Source organism: Pinus tabuliformis, chromosome 1_2 (assembly GCF_031772625.1).
Source record: "Pinus tabuliformis cultivar Carrire ecotype Pingquan chromosome 1_2, CPIR1, whole genome shotgun sequence".
Taxonomy (NCBI): domain Eukaryota; kingdom Viridiplantae; phylum Streptophyta; class Pinopsida; order Pinales; family Pinaceae; genus Pinus; species Pinus tabuliformis.
This window is the reverse complement of record NC_142298.1, coordinates 458,282,115-458,305,729: the sequence shown is the minus strand read 5'-3', so window position 1 is coordinate 458,305,729 and position 23,615 is coordinate 458,282,115.

Here is a 23,615-nt window from a genome sequence, read left to right as displayed (position 1 = left end):
AAAAGCGCAAACCTCGATATCCTTGTCTTATTTGTGAAGAGGATCATTTTACAAGAGATTGCCCTCATCAGGCTGAGGTTGTGAAAATAGTCAAAGGTTCTCCCACTCCTGCTGTGTTAAAAGATCCATTTCCAAAGCAGGAGAGTAAGATGATAGGTTCTTCCTCGACTGCCACTGAAGAACCCATTTTGATGATGTCTCATGTGAGGATTGCGACTCGGTCGCAAGATTATGGTAGTAAGAATCCTGTTGATGGTAAGGAAGCAGAATCTTCTCATTCTAATCCATCAACCTCAGCTCCTGGTTCCGATCCACTACAGATCGAAAAACCTAACCGGGACTTAGTAATCAAACCGCCCGCCAAGGGTGTACTTCGAAGGTCTGCTTTCAATCCACATGCGAGAGCGGCCCAGAATTACAACATTGTTGAGGACTTAGCTGTTTCATCCTCAGCAATGTCGGCTTTAGAAGTGCTGCAATCATGCCCAGCACAGCGAAAATTACTTTTGTCGGCTATCGGAGCTGTTGATGTTCAGGACCCAAATCTGATAATCTTCGATCTAGAAAATAGTACACCGCGTCTACCCCATCAAATGGCTTTCCAGATTCCAGTGATAGTCAAAAACAGACATATTCATCGGACTGTGATTGATGAGGGAGCTTCTACGTGTATTATGTCGATTCAGTGTTGGAGATCGCTTGGTTCTCCTTCGCTGAACCAATCCCCGACCATCCTTAAGGCCTTTGATGGCCGTGGGTTCCGTCCATTTGGTATTCTACAGGAATTGCCTATAGGGGTAGAAGGTAAAACCGTTAGTCTGGATGTGGAGGTGGTTGATGCCCCTCTAGACTACAACCTTCTTTTGGGTCGAAGTTGGTCATATGCTATGACAGCGGTCGTTTCATCGGTCTTCAGAGTAATAAAGTTTCCACATAATGGTAAGATCGTGACCATTGATCAGCTGACATACTTTTCATCCGACCCAGCCTCTTCAGAGAGTATCCAGCATGTCGGTAAGACGACAATCCCTAATAGGGACGTTGGCGTAGGTTTAGTTAAAGATTATGGTTTACTGGGAACTTTTCCTTTCCCTCCAATCAACGCAGACCCTTCATTTGCATCAATTCATATGATTACATCAGACACCATTATTTACGATGATCCTTGGATTGTCCCATCTGAATCTGAGATAGACTCATTCGGTGATGCTATGCCTTTGAGTCCATATGAAATTGCTTATGAAGCCGTCATGTCTTTTACCGACTCGCGTTCAACCCAAATCGACCAAATGAATGTGGTCAATGAAGAATCACTTTTCACATCAACCTCAGAACGGATAGCGTTTCCCAAAGTCGTGTCATCTGACGAGCAACTTCGCGAAACCCTAAGTGTAGACGATCTACCATGGGAAGATCTCCATCATAGATCTTCGTTTTTACCTGAGGATGATGCTTTTGAAAATGAATTTTCATCTATCTTTACCGCTGAATATGTCAAAGACGCTCAGAATCCAACGAAACATTCTGATTCGGAGTTGAATTTAGGGAATATTTCTCGCACTATTCCCATTGACATTTCAGTGAAGCCCGGAATTGAGGAAAACATTCATATAGGTGCCTCATGTACAGAAGATGAAATTCAAACTTACAAGGCCCTATTCCAAGAATTCCGCGATGTGTTTGCCTGGTCTTACGAGGAAATGCCAGGAATCGATCCTGCCATTGTTGTTCATGAAATAAAGACCTACCCGGACGCTAAACCCGTCCGGCAACGGTTGCATCAGATTCACCCTCGGAAAGCAGCTGCAATTAAAGCAGAAGTCGAGAAGCTGTTAAAAGCAGGTTTCATATATCCAATCCCGTTAACGGATTGGGTATCGGATATTGTTCTGGTTAACAAGAAGCAAGGAACAATAAGAATCTGTATCGACTATAGGGATATAAATCGAGCTTGTCCAAAAGACAACTATCCTACGCCTTATATCGATCAAATTATTGATGATTGTGCCGGAAGTGAAATGTTTTCCTTTATGGATGGTTTTTCAGGCTATAATCAAATCAATATTCTACCTGCCGATCAACCAAAAACGGCATTCATTTGTCCATGGGGGACATTTGCTTACTGCAAATTACCTTTTGGGCTTAAGAATGTCGGAGCCACTTTTCAACGAGCGATGTCTTACGCATTTCATGACATCAAGCACATTGTGCAACCGTACCTCGATGATTTGCCTGCTCATTCTTTACATCGAGCTGATCACCTTGTCCACTTACGAGCAATCTTTATGAGGTGTAGGCATTATCGTATTCGGTTGAATCCCCACAAGTGTGTATTCTGTATAGAAACGGGTCGATTGCTGGGATTTGTTGTTTCAAAAGCCGGCATTCGCGTCGATCCCTCGAAGGTCGGAGCTATCATCAAATTGCCTCCTCCTTCGAGTTTGCGCCAACTCCAAAGTTTGCAAGGGAAAGCGAACTTTTTACGCCAATTCATTCCAAACTACGCCGAGGTCACTAAAGGTTTTACACGGTTGTTGAAACATAACGCTCAATTCTTTTGGGACGAGATTGCCCAACAATCTTTTGATGCACTTAAACACGCGTTGACCCATGCACCGTTGTTGCATCCTCCCAACTACAACCAGGACTACTTCTTATACCTCGCAGCTTCGCATTCCACTATCGGAATGGTGCTAGTCCAAGAAGATGAATTCGGAGCGGAACATGTGATATATTATCTTAGTAGGACATTAAACCCCACTGAGCTAAAATATTCACATGTGGAGAAATTGGCTGTGGCAGCCGTTCAAGCTGTCCAACGTTTTCGTCACTACATTCTTCTCCGTAAAACTATAGTTATTTCAGATTGCAACCCTATGATTTATATTTTGACAAAACAACTGCTAGGGGGCAAGTACTCTAAATGGATCATTATCCTGCAAGAGTTCGACTTGGAGTTCGAGAAGTCCAAGTCTAAGAAATCCTTAGTTTTTGCGGAATTGATGTGTGATTTCCCGCGTGCTGACACAGAAACTATGGCAGAGGAGTCCATTGCGGACGAATCTTTGTTTCTCATCAGTACTTTAGATCCGTGGTACGGGGATATAATCATCTATCTCCAAACCCAAACCTTTCGGCCTGAAGCTTCAAAGTCGGAATGTCGAAAAATTCGGTTTCAATCCCAGCAATACAGAATTATTGGAGATACACTTTATCGCCGGGGGGCAGACTTCGTTTTTCGACGTTGTTTAACTCACGAAGAGGCTGAGAGGGTTTTGAATGATTGTCACTCTGGAGCATGTGGTGGTCATATGTCTGGGTATGCCACAGCTCAGAAGGTGTTGCGCGCTGGCTATTTCTGGCCGTCCATGTTTAAAGATTGTATCATTGCGGTCCGAAAGTGCCACAACTGTCAAGTGTTCGATCGCAAGATGTGTGCACCACCTGCTCCTCTCCATCCTATAATTGTCGTTGGTCCTTTCGCCAAATGGGGTATCAATTTTATTACTTGTAACCCTCACTCGGCCGGGGGGCATGCGTATATCATCCTCGCGGTTGATTATTTTACTAAATGGGCCGAGGCGATGCCTACATTCGACGCAAGCGGCAAAACAGCTGCAGTTTTCGTATTCAATCACATTATAACTAGGTTTGGTGTCCCGCAAGCAATCATCACTGACCATGGGAGCCATTTTCGAAACATCATGATGACTGAGCTTACAAGCCAGCTTGGTTTGCGCCACGATAGTTCTACTCCTTATTATCCGCAAGCCAACGGTTTGGTTGAGTCTATCAACAAAATTCTGGTTATCATGATCCGACGAATCATTGGTATTCATCGGTCGAATTGGCACAACATGTTATTTTCAGCGCTATGGGCATACCGAACTTCAGTGAAAACTTCAACAGGGTTCACTCCTTTCCAGCTAGTTTATGGCTTGGAAGCTGTGTTTCCCATTGAATGCGAAATCCCATCACTTCAAATGGCTGTCGAATTACTCCCAGCTACTTCCGAAGAGGAGAAACGTTTATTATACTTAGCTCAGTTAGATGAGACTCGACGTGACGCTGCACTGGCAATCGAGACTCACGCGAAGCGAATGAAAGCTCAGTATGATAGAAATGTGACCCCTCGAAGTTTTTCGGAGGGAGACCTAGTGCTATTATATGATCAAGCTAACGATAAGCTAGGTGCTGGAAAATTCATTCCTATGTGGCATGTACCCTACATTGTAAAGCGAAAGCTAGCAAAAGGGGCCTATGAGCTGGTAGATTTTTATGGGGACTCTTTGGGTAAACCCAGAAATGGACTTTACCTAAAGAGGTATTATGCTTAAATGGTGGGTATGGAGAATTTTAGTTAGGTTAGGTTTTCTTTCTAGATAGTATGTTTGTTAGTTTAGATATGGTGCTTAGCTTAGAAAGTGTGTTTTTCGTCGTTATTCTGGCTTATCTTGGTTTTACTCTTGATATTGCAGATGTCGACGCCTCTCCAAACGTACATTGAATTTGCCGATGGTGCTTGTCGTAGTACACGGAATATCTCTTCCGCAGCTTGGGTTATCTATTCGCCCTCTAACGAGTTAGTTTCTATGCATGGGGTGAGCCTCGGTCAAACGACGAACAACATTGCAGAATACAGTGCAGTGATTGAATTATTGTCTGAATCTATTTCATTTGGAATTCGACGTTTGATAGTGAGGTTAGATTCTGAACTCATTATATTATAGCTTAATAGAGTATATGCCATTAGAAATCCTGTGTTATTAAGGTTGTTTTTGAGAGTGCGCCTCTTGGAACGTGAATTTGATTACATTGAATATCAGCATATTCCAAGGTCTTTAAATACATTAGCAGATGCAATTGCTTCTCGAATGTTGGACAGACATTTATGATAATCATGCAAGTAAATTTAAAAACATTTCATCACATATGTTAAACAAGATAAGCCGGCAATGATGATATATATATATATAGATAGGAGTGTGTCAAAAATATACATCGTCTTCGATCATAGGTTGAAAAACACCTTATGATCAGCAAAAATGATAAGTACAAAAAACCAAAAATGTCATATGTGTCTACAAAAGTGACTAGCCAATCACTGGTGGTGCTTTCTATACGAGACCACTGCCCGCGCTACCCTACACAAGAACCTCCTAAAAGGTCCTGGGACTGCGACCACATAGCACTGAAGTCGAATGGGAATGTCATCTATGGTGGTCTCTGGTATATCCGCCGTCAGACGCTCTAGATCCTGTTCCAGCTCGGCTAAGGTCTCTGCAGCCGCATCCTGTGGGGCTGGTGCTGGTACAGCTGGTACTCTCCTCTCAAAAGCCCGGAGGTTGGCTGGACGCCGTGGACCTACATCTGCATTTTGAAAATTTGTGCTGTCAGTTTTGAGGCGATATATAAAAACAAAAAAAATATATATATGCATAATTTGAAAACTCGTGAAAAATGAAATACCTCTGTCGTCCCACTGTTCTCCCTGTGGAAGAACCATGTCCGGATCATTCCGAAAATCCATTCCGGCATAAGGAAAGTCCTCAATAGCAAAGACCTGGCTCTCTAGCCAGTGAAAGTAACCATCAGGAAATCGAACAACTGTTGCTCCCTCGTCAGGATGTCGGGCCATTACCGCAACCCATCTCGTCAACTTAGGCTCCCGAGGAGCCCCAACTGGAACTGTAAGATGCTGGGGGACCAGCATTGGAACTCTCTCTAGGGCAAAGCTCACGACTAAAGGCCCATATCCAAAGGTCTTCAGTTGTCCTCTCTTTGCCCTGGTTAGTTGTCCCTTCATATTGGCCAACACAGCATCACACCAGTTGAAAATGGTGCCTTGGTAGCAATCTATAGCCATCCACATTTGGGACCCGGTGGCATGGTGCAAAGCGGCCACGCCGCAAAGTCTGGTAACAGTAAAGGCTATCACCATAAGTTCAGGTTGGGATATGTACTTGATTTCTATCCCCTTCTCCTGGTTTTGATTGTTGCACCACTCTAGCCGGAGACTAGCAAGGGATTGGCCACCCGGCCTAGTCTCGAATAGAGAGAGTTGCTCGCCCCTGTTAGGCAAGCCAGTGAGAAAATATATGTCGGAGGGCTCTATCTCAAGCTGGTGCTCTCCGATGTAGAAACATTGCTCCTGAATGTTCCACCTTTCAACCAGCCACTCAAGGAATGGCACCTGGCCCCTCATGCCAGGTATGGCCCAGTATTTGTACAGTCCGCATGCTTTTAATGCATCAATAGAAGGTTGATGACCTATTGCGGCCAAATCAACATCCTCGTGCTCTCTTTCACGCCAATCAAGCATGGTGTGCTCCCTGCACATCATAAAACATCTGTTAGAATCCATAAAATTTTAAAATTTTGGTTCATTTTGGAGAAATGAGGGTTTCAAAATTCGTTTTGCGGGGTACGCACCCCGGCTTTTAGGGACAGAGCGTCTGGACGCAGCTTCCCTTAAGGCCGGGTGCGTACACCTGGTATTTTCCCCATTGAGAAAATATCGGGGTACGCAGGTCAGCAGTGCATGACCTGCGTACCCCGAAGGGCACATCTTGAAACCCCAAGACCCCCAAAAAATCAAATAAAAACTTAAAAATGAATTTTAAATGGCTGGAAAGCAAGAGAAGGATGTTGTAGAATACCTGATGAGACAGCGTTCGATTCTGACGGTCGGATTCTCCGCAATGACCACAGGAAGTTTTCTTGTCAAAAGCCCTTTTCTCAACCTCAACAGTAAAATGGTAAAAATGACATGGTAAAAAGTCTTTTTATAGGTTTTTTGGATGAATGAATGCTAAGTTTGTTTATTTTTCACCACGAAAGGACATTTTTCAATGTATTTTTACCCATCTTAAACAGGTATGAGTAATGTGTCATTTTTGTGCAGGACAAAAGGACTTTAGAGTAAAATCATCATTTTTCACGAACCAAAACATCAGAGTCATCTTTTAAGCTCTTTTCTGACTCCTAAAATATGAAAAGATTGCCGAGCGTTTCTTTTACACTCGTTAAAACGGAATTAAAAGACGGTCCCCTTATAGCTCTTTTCTGACCGTAAAAACAAGAAAAGATTGTCGGGTTTTTGTCGTTTCAAACTCGATATGGAAATAAAACGACGTGTCCTTGATCTCTTTTTACTTTTTAGGTCAGAGACACTAATCATGAAAGTACTCCTTGGTCGCAAGATCAAGCGGTTCTCCCAGGTATTATTTTATACTTTTTCGGGCTTGGGGGACACAAATTTACGAAAAAGTTCAACCTGGAGTCTTCTTAAGTTTTTCAGACTCTCTAAAATTGAAAAATGCCGAGTTTCTCCTATACTGGCCTCGTTAAAATTTCACAGTAAAGGACCTGTTCAATTACAAACAGGAACGAACCACTCCTTCCTAGGGTTCGAATCAAAACTAGGTTGGACTCATCCGAAGGATGAGCTTATAATCAAGCATATGTTATCCTCCTCAAGCTTGTTAAAAATAAAGAGGTACTTGCCAGAAATGGTGGGGGAAAAGAGAGAAGAATGAACCTATTTGTTATCCTTTGTTACAGAAGAACCTTATCACCACTCTTGAACACGACACTTTCCGTTCACCTGGGTTGGGAAATCCTTTACCTCACAGTTGATCAAACCACATTGAAAGTCTTCAGCCGGGCTCCGGGGATTAACTTTGAGTCATTCGTCACCAAGCCATCTGTTGTGTCGTTATGTGTTCAAGGGGTCTCTGCAATAAACTTTCGTCTGTAAAATACTTGTCACCCATTTGACCATCCTTGAGTCAGTCCTTACAGCAACATTTCTTCAACTTGAACAATGATTTCGTGTTGTGGGCTTGCCTACAACGGGTCGCTTTCTATCGACATCAGCACATTATCTAGAGAGATGACTTAGAAATTGTCAGTACCTTGAAGTCTGCATGCATCAATGGCAGGTTTCTCGCCTTTAACGTCAGTTTACATCATTGACTTTCGATCGAAGGATTCCGTGAAATGTTCGACATCAACTCATTCATTCACATCTCATGGATTGTACTGGGTACTTTGAGAACCATTGACATTACTGGTGGTTTCTCTCACAATTGTTAACAGTTTACATCATCGACTGGTAATCAAGTGGTTTCTACCATGTTCGACATCAACTCATTTATTCGCATGGCTAGAATCGTACCGATTCGGGAAGCAGAAATGAAGACCCTGGATCTAGTTTCCACCATCCAGGCTGCGAGGAGTTTTGTATTCATTATCTAAGTAGACTAATCATAAACAGATGGCTGCGCCCATACTGTGTCTACAAAAGTCTATGATTATGATGTACTGCAAGATCATTCCTGTATCAGAATAGTTAGTCTGTTAGTTAAAGTTTTGATCTGAGTATGGGAATGCCTACCTCAGCGATGATATAATCTTATACATGTATTTTGTGTTGAAAATTGCAGGTTCCGACCAGGCTCTCCACGAGATAATCCTTGAAATGATAAAGCGCTTCACCCTTCCTAGATAATACAAAACCCTAATCTACTACAGGCTTCGCACTTTAGGGGGCAATCTGTTACACTAAAAAATGTCACCATGGCTATTTACAGTTAGTATGGCTCTATCAACAGTCATGCTATCCTCCTGGGCAAGTCTTATACCTCTGCTCTCCATGTCAAAACTCCAAAAAGAGAGAAAGTCTTTGTAAATATGTTTATCTCTGGGTACGCAGATTCTCTCGACCTTACCTGCGTATACGCACCTAATGTTCACAAAAACTACGTACTTGTACGCTCTGTATGTAAAGGGGCAAGTGCGTACCCCTGTAAAGGTCAAAAGGCGCAAGTTTCACTCCAAAAAAGTTACTTGTGATCATTTCTAGAGGCTTCTAGAAGTATGTTTGACATGTATGAAGCGCCTCCAGATGGTTCATGTACCCCTACAAAAGAGGAACTTATCCCATCAATAAGGGAGCTATCCCATCCAAAGAGGGGATTATCCCATTGATGGTGGACCTAATTAACTTCCTCTTGAGCACTATAAATACAGGCATTGGGCCAGAAGGAGGGGAGGTTGGAAGCTAAACATTTCTAAGGGTAGATGCTGCTGGAATTAGGACTCCCATTTAGAAGCTTGTGAGGAGAGATTGCCATCTTTGCTTGTTCTATTTGGAAGTGGGTGAGCTTTGTCAAAGTAAAGGAGAACTCTTGATGGACCCTGGGAGGGACTTGCACAACACCAAGGCTCAGGTTGTAATTGTTCCTTTTGTTTCCTATTAATGCAAATGAGTCCATTCTTCTCAATAACTTGTTATTTATGAGTTGTTTCATGTACTCCTTGGTCTATGTGTTAAATATGTTTTATTTTATGAGATTATCAAGTGCTATTTAATCGTTTGATTGTTAGTGAATGCAGGTTTCGAAGTGAAGGAGGAGCTCATCCGGATCAGCGAGTCTGGACTGCTACAACAGCGTTGGACTACAGGTAGGATCTAAACACTTGATTTCTTATATAGTAAATGCATGTTTAGAGAAGGATTGCTCTTGTTTGTCTTGTTTGTCACTAGAGAGTCTTAGGCTCCTAGGGAGGTTGGTTGTGTCCGCACTATCGACTCTTTCCGCCTGACAGTACCTGCAAACTGTGAGAGTCTAGTAAGATTGGTGGAAGGGTCAACGGGTGAACCTTTCTAGAGAACATCCATTGGTTCATTTTCATGGGTAGTAGTAGTTGTAGAGTCCAAATTCCTTTTATTTCTTTGTCTCTTCACCATGGCCTTATGTTGTGGGCTATAAAACACATCTAGAGGAGGAATCTCTTCTATTCTCAAAACTATTTCAAAGGTGGGGTAACATGGATGTGTTCTATCTCTTGAGTATTTACAGTCTCTTCTGCTGTAATTTCTTGAGTTGTTTTCTATTATGGAGTTTGCAACTCTTGTGTTTGTTCCTCTATGTTGAGCCTTTTATTAAAATTGTCCCATTCTTCCTCTAAATCAATACCAGGGGTTTTATTGTCTATGTGGAGGTGTCATGGATCTCAGCCTACTTGCTGACTGAAGTTTCTTTAGCTATCTTTTGTGTATATTGGGTTGTATCCTTTACCGACTCCATGCTTTTGCTTTTCCCATTTTGTGATGACTTCTCTGATTCCCTGGTAGATTTCTCTTGGGATTCTACTCCAGAATCAATTTTAGAATTCTCTTTGGAGTCACCTTCTATACTTACATTGGGAGAAGGTTCCCTTATTGGTTCAATCAATAATTGTTCCAATGGGACCTTTGATAACCTCCTTTCTCTGTAGCTATAAAAGTTTTCCAGATATTTACAGTCAAAAAGTAATTGTACCATATGCTTCACCTCTGTGAAGGTGTTTTTCTGCAAAAATATGTCATCAAAGGCATCTTCCTCATTACTGAATACTTTTATTTTCACCAAAGTGGTGAAATTTTTGACAGTGTCGAACGAGTCATATTACCTTCCAAGGAATTTAGGTAATCACAGAGATAATGTGCTATATGCTTCTTTAAATGCATGCCCTAGGTCGTGTAGTGAAAATTTTCCACACTATAAAGGGAATGTAGGCCATATGGCCTTTTTTTATTCCTTTAATGTCTTACTCATCCCTCCCTCACTAGCTGTTTGATAGGCTATCTCTCTAGCCATCAATTTGTCTGGAACATAGTATGGGAGGACAAGTGGGGAGGTTATGCTGCCAAAAACCCTGATATACGTAAATGTTTCCTCCCCAAACCATCTGGCCATCAGGAGGATATCTACTCTATATTCTTGGGAAAACCTAGGGGGCATCTCAATTATAAAGCCGCTTGTGAATAGGGAGCATAACTCCATGACAAATCTTGAAAAAATGTGGTTGAAGGTTGGCTTCCCACATGTCCTTATGGTATATGTGAATGGGAAGTGGATTTCAAACAATCCATTTCCATCCCATGATAGGGAATTTTGAACCAAAAAAAATTGCATCCATTACATAGGTGCTCATAAAAAATGGAGGGTAAACCCTCGAAGTAACACTTATTTTCCTTCTATATCTGATTACTGTTTTTGCTAAATTGTCAGAGAAAATTTGTGCCTAATCCATTACAGTTGCGTTAACACTCTGGGGAGAATTTAGTACTATTGGGTTTTCCAAGTAATCTACATAGCATGGCTATTGCAAAACTATGATGGGTAAAAATAGACGAAGTAGTGTACATATCATTTTTTCTTTCTTGATTTTGTCCGCATTATTTTACCAGGCCCGGTGCAGTCTTCTGGGTAAACTTCTCAACGAACTTCCTAGATGATTTGTGGCTCTGGGAGGTGGTACATAAGTCGTAGGTTGTCTAGGGTAAAAGATCCCATAACCTCTTGGTTGCTTGTCTTGAATTTTCTATCTGAGATGTCGGTTTCATCAATAACCCATTTAACCATGTTGGTATAAGGGATTATCTTTGCGCGCGCGGCTAGGTGCAAAAATGAGCATGTCGTCTCTAACATGGAATCATATGAGGAATCACGTCCATCAACTATAATCTTAATTTCCAGAATCCTTGGTTGCTCTTCCTCTAGAATATTATACATGGCCTCCCATGTAGAGGTTGCTCCCTCTCTATTGCATGTAGTATCTATAAATAGAGGAGTCATCTCTGACTTCTCAGAGGTGATTGCCTTGCCTTTCTTCACAATTTTTTTTAACAATTTGCTCTGTAGATTTTCCGTGAAAGTGAAGAACAACAGCTATCGGATGCACAAAGATGGTAATGAACGTAAAATGAATTAATGCAGATAACTTGTAAAAGTGATAAAAGGAGTTTTATTCGAAGGCACATAAGAAGATATCATATCATGCTAAATGGATTTTCACAAATAAATGCAATTATATTTTACTAAATTCCCACTAATGCTTCGTTATCCCTTAGTTTTAATGCTCATAAATGCCTGCATCGTAAAACAGGAAGAAATCTTCTAGGGTGGTGAGCCCTTGAACTGCGATGATGGCGATTGTGTGATTTGCGAAGCAATATCGCAGATCGCAATATCATATTATTCCTTTTCGCCTTTCTTACCTCCTGCTATGCTTCTGCGAGATATGAGATGCGAGCTGGTCGTTAATCATTTCGAGACGTAGCTACTTGCTAGGTTTTTCTATGTAAAAGGCCTTTTTTAATGAGTGGAAAACCTAAAACATTTTCTTATGATATATTTAAGGAGTGGGTCCAAGTCTGGATCATGTTTCGCAATATTGGTTGGTGGTAAGTTTGCATTGTTCATTTGCGTGCCTAAAATGCAATGCGAAAAAAGGTTATAACGCCATCGCAATTTCGCATCTCGCATGTTTCGAAATAACGTTTTTAAGGTGGGTCCTTTATGAAAGGTGAAATGCAATGCGAGACTAAGCTTTTTGAAGAAAACGCTTATGGACTTAGTTTATGTCAGATTTATGATAGTTTCGAGCATGGAGTCCTTTTTCAATCATTTTATGTTAGGCCCCTATACTACTAGTGTAACCCCTTATTGTTATTAGTATAACCCACTTATTATATTGATGTACCCATGTAGTGCCCATATTGTTACTATAGTGCCCCATAGAAGCCCACTATTGTTATTATTATGCCCTTACATTATTATTGTTATGTCGGCTCTGATTATGTTATAACCCCTTAGACTCCTATATATAGAAAGGAGGTCTTTTCATTTGTATCATCCAAGAATTGTTCATTTATGTAATGTAAAGGAGGTTTCCCCATCGAAGAGGCTGAATTCTAAGGCGTTGATCTATCTTTTCTAACTTTTCTTGAGCTGGTTTCATAACATTTGGTATCAGAGCTTTGGATTCTAGGGTTTTGCTGCTCCAAACAGGTCATCGTGGCATTTTCGCTATAACTTTTTTCCTGTGACGTTTCAGAAGTCGCAAAAAAAACCCATTTGAGAAGAAATCGCGCGGAACCTTGGTTCCGAATTTCAGATCTTTTCACGCGATATTGGTGGAGATATGATCTGAGGAAGTTGGTCTTTTTGCAGACTCTTGAATTACATTAAAAACAGGTGACCTAGGGAAAATCATCATAACTTTCTCTCTGGGGATAGGATTGAAATTTCGTAAGAGGTTACAGAAAGAGGACGGATTATAGTTTCATGTATGCATTTTTTAGATCCAAAGGTTGAAAAAGTGACACGTTGCACTTCATACAATTTCGCTCTTCTGAAAAGGTCTATAATCAGGTCATCTTGGGAGATTGTGCATAACTCTTTCTTAGAGAATCCAATTTGGATCAGACTGGTGGTATTGGAAAGAGGACATAGAGGGCTACTATAGTTCACAATTTCATAACTTAAATATCTGAAAGTATAGAGTTATAGTCGTTTCAAGGTCGAGCTCCTAAAATCAAGAAAAAGCAAGATGAGGAAGTTTGATGGCAAGGATTCGGTAAATTGGATACTTCAGATGGAGCAATATTTTGATCTACATGGTGTACAACTGTTACAAAAGGTATGTATTGCATCTTCATGTTTAGAACCAGATCAATTTTTATGGTATGAAGGGCTTTTTTCTCGTAAAAAACTTGTTACGTGATCAATTTTCACGGAGGAAATGATAGCACATTATGAGGATACAAAGAGAAACACCTTCTTTAGAGCAACACCACAACAATTGGAAAGAGAAAAAGGGCTTTGTGACATAATGGAAAGCAAAATTATGGAAACCAGGAAGCATACCCCTCACAACTATAAAGATGGAAGTGTTGTTTCTCCTAGCCTTCCACAACCTACAAGGGTTACACCACAACAATTAGAAGAAAAAATAGAAAAAGGGCTTTGTTACAATTGTGATAGAAAATGCACTAAAGGTCATAGGTGTGCTGAGAAGAAATTATTTTACATAGAATATAAAGAGGAGGAAAAAAGGGATCAAGAAACATCAAAAGAAGAGGATATACGCCAGGACACCACCCCAGAGAAAGAAGAAATGAATTAGACCATATCTTGTAAAGCATTGGCAAGAATTACCACTCCTCAAACTCTCAAGATAGAAGGACATATCAAGAAGAAAAAGGTGCAAGAAGTGAAATATCACATCGAGAAAGAAGAAATGAATCCAAACATATCTTGTAATTCAATGGACGAAATTACCACTCCTCAAACTATCAAGATAGAAGGACACATCAAGAAGAAAAATGTTCAAGAAGTGAAAGATCACATCGAGCATCAAGAAATGAATCCGACCATATCTTGTAAAGGACTGGAAGAAATTACCACTCCTCAAAAGATTGAAGGACATATCAAGAAGAAAAAGGTTCAAGTAGAGAAAGATCACATCGAGCATCAACAGCAAGTTCTCCAACTTTTAAAGGATAATGCCACTTCGGTGCAAAATCAAACGAAACAACAGGTAGATCAACATCGTAGTGAAAAATGTTTTGATGTAGGTAATTAGGTATTTTTACTGCTACATCTCAGGCAAGCTATTTATGAGAAGGAAATGTTGACAATACTACATGCACTTAAAAAATGGCGACCTTACCGAATGGGAAGACTCTTCAAGGATGAGGATGTCGAAGCATTGTTTTGTGCTATTTATATTATCCAACCAAATTAGATAAACGAAGCAAAGGATGAATGGAAGAAGGACAAAGAAGTATGGCCACTTATTCAAAAGTTGCAAAAGATCCCAATTCAAGCAATATTGCCAGAAATTGAAGAGGAAGGAAAAATCATATTGGAACCTGGAGCAGTCACAGAAACAAGAACCCAAAAGCTACGAAATCGATCAATTTCAGAGTATCTCATCAAGTGGAAGAACTTACCCGCTGAATATTCCACATGGGAGGACAAGAATTTTATACAGAATCATAAAGAACTACTCAAGCGTTGAGGACAACGCTTTATGAAGGAGATGGGCATATTAGGCCCCTATACTACTAGTGTAACCCCTTATTGTTATTAGTATAACCCACTTATTATATTGACGTACCTATGTAGTGCCCATATTGTTACTATAGTGCCCCATAGAAGCCCACTATTGTTATTATTGTGCCCTTACATTATTATTGTTATGTCGGCTCTGATTATGTTATAACCCCTTAGACTCCTATATATAGAAAGGAGGTCTTTTCATTTGTATCATCCAAGAATTGTTCATTTATGTAATGTAAAGGAGGTTGCCCCCTCGAAGAGGCTGAATTATAAGGCGTTGATCTATCTTTTCTATCTTTTCTTGAGCTGGTTTCATAACATTTTACTTGATTTGGAGGGTTAGAAAGGTCCTTTGATGGTGCTTAATCATGTTGTATGTGGGAAGGTAAGCATTTAGTACTTCTCTAAAAACGGGGGGGGGTTGATTGATATTTTTGCTTTATTCCAAAAGTAAAAGAAATGCCTAAATGATAAGTTTTGTTTTTTGGATGGATTTTTTAAAGCGTCCCCATTTATTAACGTAATATTAAAGAACTATCATTAATAAATGGGAGGTTGTTGAATAGCACAACATAACCTCGAATACAAGGGTATGATAAACACCATCCTTAAATCATTTATCACCCCATTATATCAGGTTTTTTTCAGGGAAGAACCCCCTTGCATGTCAAAGAGGGCCATGGAGACCATCATCAAAGTAGCACATTGGTTCATAATCCAAGAGAGGAAATTAATCAGAGTTTTTTGTTCTTACAAGACCTCACATGAACTCCCTCAATTTTCCACTTACGTATTACTCATGTAGGAAGTGTGCTACGAGATGACCCAAGGGTTTTTGAAGATGCAAAGGAAGGGGGAGAATAATCCTTGGCCCTCATTCCCTCTCATTATTGGGGCCTACACAATGGAAAAAATTAAGGAAGAGGAGGCAGAGGTAGAGAAAATAAAGGGATGTAATTTTGTGCCTCTGAAGCACCAAACATATCATCCAGAGAGGGTAGTAGTGGCTAACTACAAAAGGGCTAGTTTCAATTGGTCATACCCACATTCCAAGAAGGATCACGAAGATGGGATTAGGAATTGGTACAACACAGCCAGGGAACTAAGCCCTACTGAATAGCAAGAAATAGATGACGAGCAACTTGAACATTCCTAGGAAAACATGAACCTTCAAGATAGATAGACTTCTCCAAAGAGGAAGAAGGAGCAACATAAGGCAATTTGGAAACTCAAGAAACACAAGGAGAAAGAGGTATAATATTCCCCAAACGACCAAGAGGTGGGGGGAGATTATGGAAAATTATGGTAGAGAAATGTAACCTTGGCAAGACAAATTAAGAGAACAAGAGGAAAAGAGAAAAAGAGTTCAAATGGTCACAAGATTCGGCTGTACAACACTCCAAGGAACAACTTGAGAAAAGAAAGTGGCTAGAGAAGGAAGAGATGAAGAGGAAACTAGAAGAGAAGTGATTAAAGGGACAGGAAGAGCAAAAGGCAAAAATGGAAGAAGAGAGGAAGAGGCTAGAGTAAGAGTGGGAAAAACAAGAAGAGATACACAGGCAGGCTGAGGAGCTTAGGAAGAAGTATGGGCAGGAATGTTGAAAATTGTAACCAAGTTCAGTCTTCATAATGACATGTAATTATGATTTTATGTAATGTGATGTAAAGAAGAAAAATATGTTTATTATATTGACTTGCTTCATGGGTTTTGTGAGCAAGGGATTTTGTTTTTGAGTCAAGACTGCGATTGAGAGTCTTTAGTATTTATTTGTCATCTAGTCATAAAATAACAGAGTCATTTTCATGTAATGAATTCATTTTACACTTTCTAAAATGTCGATATTATCTATGTAAAGTATCCTTCAAGAAATTGTCACTTATCCTCTTCAAGTCAGACTACAACGATGGAATAACATTCTAGAATAAGTCACCCTAACCTCCAGCTATCATGTTGGCCTAAAGAACATATGATGAGGTGTATATATAGCCACACTTGACATCCATTAGAGGTAAGTAACTTGACTTGCATTCGATCAAGAGAAGTGCAAAGAAAGGGCAACAAAAAAGGATTTTTTGGGGAAATGAAAGAGTTTCTTCTGGAGAATTGAAAGAGATCATTATGGGGCAGTGAAGAAGGGTTCTTCTATATCAGCAAAGGAGATATCCTTTTGGGACAATGAAGAAGGTATTCTTCTGAGCAAGCAAAGGAGAATTTTTCTTCTAGGCTAGCGAAGGAGAGTTTTCTTTTGGGAAAGCAAATGAAGGATTCTTACGGATGACTGAGATAGATATCTAAAGACCGAGTTTCTCTAGAGAATATTAGTGAAAGCCTAGGGACCAAGATTTTCCAAGGGAAGTTGTGAAGGAGCAATGCAAAGTATAGAGACCATGTTTCTCTATAAGGAGTCGAGGAAAGCAGTTTGAGTTCAAGAAGAAAGTCAAGGAAGGGAAGAAGCAGAGCATCAATTCTAGTGACAAGGTTCTTGGGAGGATACTAGAGTTAAGTGTATGTCATGGTCTTTGTACTCGTTAATTGAAGGTCTAGAAGAATAATTTTTATCAAGGTTTCCTCTCAATAGGTGAGAGGTTTTGGCCCTAGCTAAGAATCCTACATATTGTGTCACTTGTCTTGTATTGTGCATATTAGTAATTGTGTTAATGAAAATAACACAATAATAACATAAAGAAGGAAAATATCATAAGATAAGAAGTAAAAGTACATCACAATCAATTATCAAGAAGATAAATATTTTAACTATTCAATGCCCTAGATTTATCAAAATGGTATCAGAGCTTAGGTGTTCAATTCAAGAATGGAAATTCAAGCAAGTAGACACATGAGAATCAAGCTTCAAATAAGGATTGTATAAAAGACAAGGGCTACCAAAGAAAACCCCTAGATCACAAGAATGAATTAAGCAGAAAGATAAAATCCCTAGAAGAACTCCGGAAATCATACATCACCAAAGAAGTGGAAGTTCTTCAAATATAAGTAAGGTTAAATCGAAAGGAAATCTTCTCTCTATTGAAGAAAGGATCTCACTTGAAAGGGACCATGTGAAGCAACAAGTTCATCATCAAGTTGAACATTCTATCTTCACAAGTAAGTACATTTTATTACAATCTAATCTAGTAAACAAAATGACTTCATGTTTCAAGGAGAACCAAAAGTTGGTTGGGATATAAGACTTCCTTATATCAAAAAGAAGCTTAGATATAGTCCTCAAAGTAAATGAATTCATTGATCATGTCCATGGAAAGGTCTCCAAGCCATCTAAAGAACAATGATTATCAGAATACATGGAAAGGGATATCAACCTCAAAATATTCTGAAGGAGTCTATCAAAGATCCCCTCATTTCCTGTGTAGCGGAGATGGAGATATCTAAAGAAATATATGATAAGCTGATATAAATTTTCTCTAAGATCACGATAGAAAAGATCATATCAATTAGATCTAATCTATATAATTTGAAGGTGTCAAAGGATGAAGGGATATCATCATGTCTTGCAAAAGTATCTCAAATAAAAGGGAAATTGCACGATCTAGGAGAGATGGTATCTTATAATGAAATAATCTCTATTATTCTAAATGCATTGACTAATAAGAAAGGTAACCTCATATCTACTAGTGAAGAGGAAGCTATCCCATTAATAAAATTATGGTCTCTACAAGTCAAAAGAAGACAGGTTGAAGAAAGAAAGTAAAAAAAGCTCAAATAGAAGGGATCAATCAGTGACAAGAAGAAAAAGGAAATTTAGAAAGTTTGATCCTCCAAAGAAAAAGAAGAATAGAATGACTAAGTGTTGTGGGGAAAAATTCCTATGCAGGACGAACCTATCCACCTAAGGTGTGACAGTGCCTGAGCAACAAACAAAAACAGTTATTCTAGTATTCTTCCTTTATGAATTAAGAATGAAGAGAGATGGATGGACTAACCGGTGTCTTCCGTTTGTCCCTCGATCCGGTTTCTCTTCTCTTTGAGAGTTCCCATCTACTTGCCTTCTCGCTCGCCCAGCTTCAACAGGTTCCTGCAAGATCACAAGAAGGGAACACTACACAAAGACATAGATTCATATTCATAACTAGTTCAGGATTAGAAATAAACTAAACATACTAATGCAATCATACATCAAAGATACATCAGTATATAGGAGAAACCAAGATAGCTTTATTGATGAATAACAAGGTTCAGGAGGAGATACAACCAAGAGAGTTCCAATCCAGCATCTACCTCCCAGCGAATGAAATCCTTTCTTCACCTCCCTTCAAAGCATTAAGCACCCAATGATTCCAATCTCAAACCAACAGCAATTCTTTGCAAAAACAAAATTCCAGCCTCCTGGATCTCATGGAGGAGAGATCCATATATAGATGTTTGGAGAGAGGATGAGTCAGCTTGAGATCTGACTAGTGTCCTCTCCCTCTGTCAGTTCTTGCTTCCACTTGGAGACTAAGAGCCTCTTACTCATCACTTAGTCGAACTCATCAAGGCAAGTGTCATGGAGGAAGATTCTGGAAGCTTCCACAGTCTTTACACCTCGCACAAAGGACCCTGCCATTTGTCATTTCCCGCTCAGTGCACCCTGGTAGTGCTTCCACCTGCGTTGCAATGCAACTAGCCAATGTAGCCTCTGCATTTCAGCGCAGGCATCTAGTGGAGCCTCCGAATTGATCCTGAATTGACTTGTTTTTGAGCAGTTTTTGGTGGAGAACTTCTGTGAATTGCTGTGGTTTGTTAGCCTTGTTCCTCTAGGGGTAGGAAAAACATGTTTAGGGACTTTGGATCCCTTGGATTATGGACATTTCATGCTTATAGCTGTAAGGCACAAAAATGTCTATAACAGTTGCCCCCTAAAGTATGAGGCCATTTATCGAGTGAAATGCTTTATTAGGAGGATCCAAAGTTCTTCCAATGCTGGGAGGAGACCTGTAATAAGATACAATACAATACATTATTTTTCATACTGCTTTCACGATCTTGCTGAGGCGAGCATTCCCATGCTCAGCTTTATAAATTCATTTTTGTGTACATAGGACAGACAATTGTCTGATGATAGACTGATGATTCTGCCGAAATCATCATCCTTTGGTAGGATGATTGTCTGTGCTGCAATGCTGTACATGTCAATGTCTTTATTTTTCCTGAATATATATCGCAGCTCGGATGGATGAAACTAGATCCGGGGTCTTCAATCTCATTCGATCTTCACTCTAAGTACAAGTCGATCCATGTGAGAAATGTTCTGAAGTCGAACATGGAAAGACATCGCTTGATTACCGGTCAATGAGGTAAACCGTTAACAAGCGCGAGAGGAATCACCAATAATGATAATGATCCTCAAGGTACTGCAGTACAATTCATGTGGTGTGAATAAAGGACTTGGCGTTGAACACCACGCAAAATCTTTCGGTCGAAGGTCATTGATGTATACCTGTCGCCGGAAGTGAGAAACTTGCCATTGAGGCATGCAAGCTTCAAAGTACTGAAGGGGTTGTTCCTAGATCAACTTCTTGGATAATGAGCTGATGTCGACAAGAAGCGATCCATCAAAGGAGGGCCTTAATGTATCCCACATCAGTGACACGGAACGAAGCAAATGATTTTGATGGAGGTGAAAACGATCTGATGATATATGGTTCCGGGTGGCGGTCATGAAAGGATGAAGGATAATGTACGGTAGTGCATGGGACACGGTTGACTTCTTTGGATGACTTCTCTTGAACATATCGGCGACACTTGTGTGATGGATTGGTAGAATTTACCCCAAAGATGGATGGTATTGGCGAGACCATGGCGATGTGACCGGTGAATGAAACAACCCAACCCGACTCAGGCACGGAGTGGAAGTGTCATGTTCAAGAGCAACTTGCTACCAATAAAGTTCTTTGAGTTTCTCCCAATTTTTCCCCAGTCATTGCTGACTAGTACCTCTTTATTTTTGTCAAGCTTGAGGAGGATAACATATGCTTGTTCTATAATTTTCCCTTCGGGCAAACCCATCGCTATGATTTAACGAGCCTAGCGATAGTGAAACTCGTTCTCATCTAAAGACAATTTTGTCGCTATTTAATGTTTTTAACGAGTCTAACGACAAAGATAACTCGGTCCTTTTCATTTTTAGAGAGTCTGAAAAGGTACGTAAAGTCAACTCCGAAAGTCCTTTTTCGTCATCTAATCCCTTAAGTCCGAAAAAGTATAAAACAATACAGAAGGGATGATTTTTCGATAGTTTTAATGAGCCGAACAAAACAAGCGCTCGATCTTTTTGTGCAATAATCCCCCAGGTCCAAAAAGATTAAAATCTAGAGGAGGGATAGCACTTCCGGTCACTTTAACGAGCTGGAAGGCCAAAACTCGGCAATCTTTTCATATTTTACAAGTCAAATGAAAAGAGCTTAAAGAAGACTCGTCTTTTGAGGAACGAGTGATAAAATGGGTTAGCAGCTGATTCCAGGTACGGGTTGGAATTTTCCAATCACGGCAGTGTCACAAGGATGGCTAGTGAAATCACTCTTCGCAACTGTTCCTCAAAATGGGTAAACAATCATATGGAGGTGAACGATCAGCCAATGGAAAAGCGGAGGTGACGGTGCAAACACGACCAAGGCTTTAATGGCTGATGATATCACATTCATGGTGGTTATTTACCGGAATAGTTCATTTTTTAACGAGCTTAAACGCGGGCGGAAACATTTGCTCGATCTTATGTTTATTTTTTAACGAGCATAAACTATGCGCTAAAACTGCTCGGACTTATGTTTATTTTTTAACGAGCATGAACTATGTGCTAAAATTGCTCGATCTTATGTTTATTTTTTAACGAGCATGAACTATGTGCTAAAACTGCTCGATAATTCATGGTCTAGTTTTGATTTTTTACCATAAATAGCTTTGCTCTTTTCAAAGATAGTACCGTACCCTCAATTGCTGCATCAAACTAGTTAGAAATGAATAACATTTTCTTGAAAATGAGATTAAAACATTAATATTTCACTTCGAACTACGTAAAAAGCTATTAAAAGTGTTTTTACCTCTCATTTTACCATTTCATTTGAACTTGGTTTGTTGGAGCTTTGGAGGTGCCTCTTCCCCCTTGATTTTCATCAGCTGATTTCGAGAGAATCTGTGGACGATTCTCGGCGCCGTCTGGACCAGGTAGGAGCTAAACCTGAGCTCTTTCTTTTCATGGTTTCCTTTCTATATTCTGTGCTTGTTTTCCTGTTTTTCTGAGCCCCTAGGGTTTGATGGTCTCGTTCTCCTATCAACGCACCCTGTGCCTAGCGAAACCTGCGCTGAATGTCAGCCAGTATGAAGGCAGTTTGACATTCAACGCAGGTGAATCACTCCTGCAGGTACGTTGGGCGAAAAAGAGGAACTTGTTGCATAGCTTTTGATGAAAATTTTGCCTGTTTTGCATCAAAATCAGGATCTTACTCCTTCTCTTGTTTGTTTTGCAGGGACCATTGAGCAAAATGACCCTTATGTGGTGAGAACGAGAGCATGAAGAAGAGGACATCATTGCCCTACATGATCGAGTTACGGTGAACGCGCCGAGGAACTGTGGCCCACTGAAGTTCTTCCGCATCTCTAGCATGAGGCAGCAGATTTCCTTACTGCAGTATTTGCTCGATGCTTGGGATCCTATCAACCAATTATTCCAGATTAGGGGCAAATCTATCCCCTTGACCGCAGTAGACATTTACTTCTTGACTGGCTTGTCGAGGAGGGGTGCCCCCGTTTCTTTATCAGGTTCGGCCCGAGGGAGTGACTCTGTCAGAGACTATGTCAGCCAGTATTGCAGGGAAGGATCTCAGCCGAGCAAAGACGGCAAAATCGTTATCCGTGAGGTTGCTGACAGGTCCCTTAGGTCTATCCTGTATACTGTTGGTAGGATGGCCGGTAGTGCGTCTCTTCATGTGGCCAACAGATCTTATATGCAGCATGCCTTGGAGTGTCTCCAACCGAAAGTATTCAACTGGTGTGATGCAGTACTTCTTCAGATGAAAAGTCAGTTGACCAAGGTAAAGGACGGGAAGTTGAAGAACTTTGGATTCACTTCTATTTTGACTGCCTTCGCCTTGGAGAAGATACCACTGATGTAGCCACAGTACATTGCACTCGACTTGCCTTCTCCTACTGAACCATGCATGCAGAGATGGGTTGATCACATGTCTAAGCATGCTAGTCAATCTCAGATTTCTTTCTCTGATACCTTCTTCAGGTGGTTCGAGCGTCAGGAGATGGTTTATTCTGAGTATCCATATGTTGGCATGGACTTCCGGGGTGATCCGAATTTGGTACTGCCGGACGGCGAGCAGTGGGGCGCTATTGGTAAAACCTTTGACCATATCACTGTTTACCATTTTTATTCATAATGTCCTTGTGCTTTATTCTATCAAGACTTTAATCAAACTCATGTGTGCATGCAGATGTTGGTCCTGTTCGCCCAGCAGTTCGCCTGAGACCGCCAGCCGCTGCCCCAGCAGGAGAGGCTGCTGGGAGGGTTATTCTTCGTGACCTTGATGTGGCCGAGACCCTTACAGCTGTGTAGGAGCAGGTTGAGAGCCTTACTCTCGACATTCCAGACGTGAGGATCGACGAGTTGCCCTTACAGTTGCAGCAACATACTACTGGTGTGCCTAGACGATGGACTCGTCTTTTACGCATGATCGCACAGGCCGTGACGTGTTATCATGAGCATCACTAGACTAGGG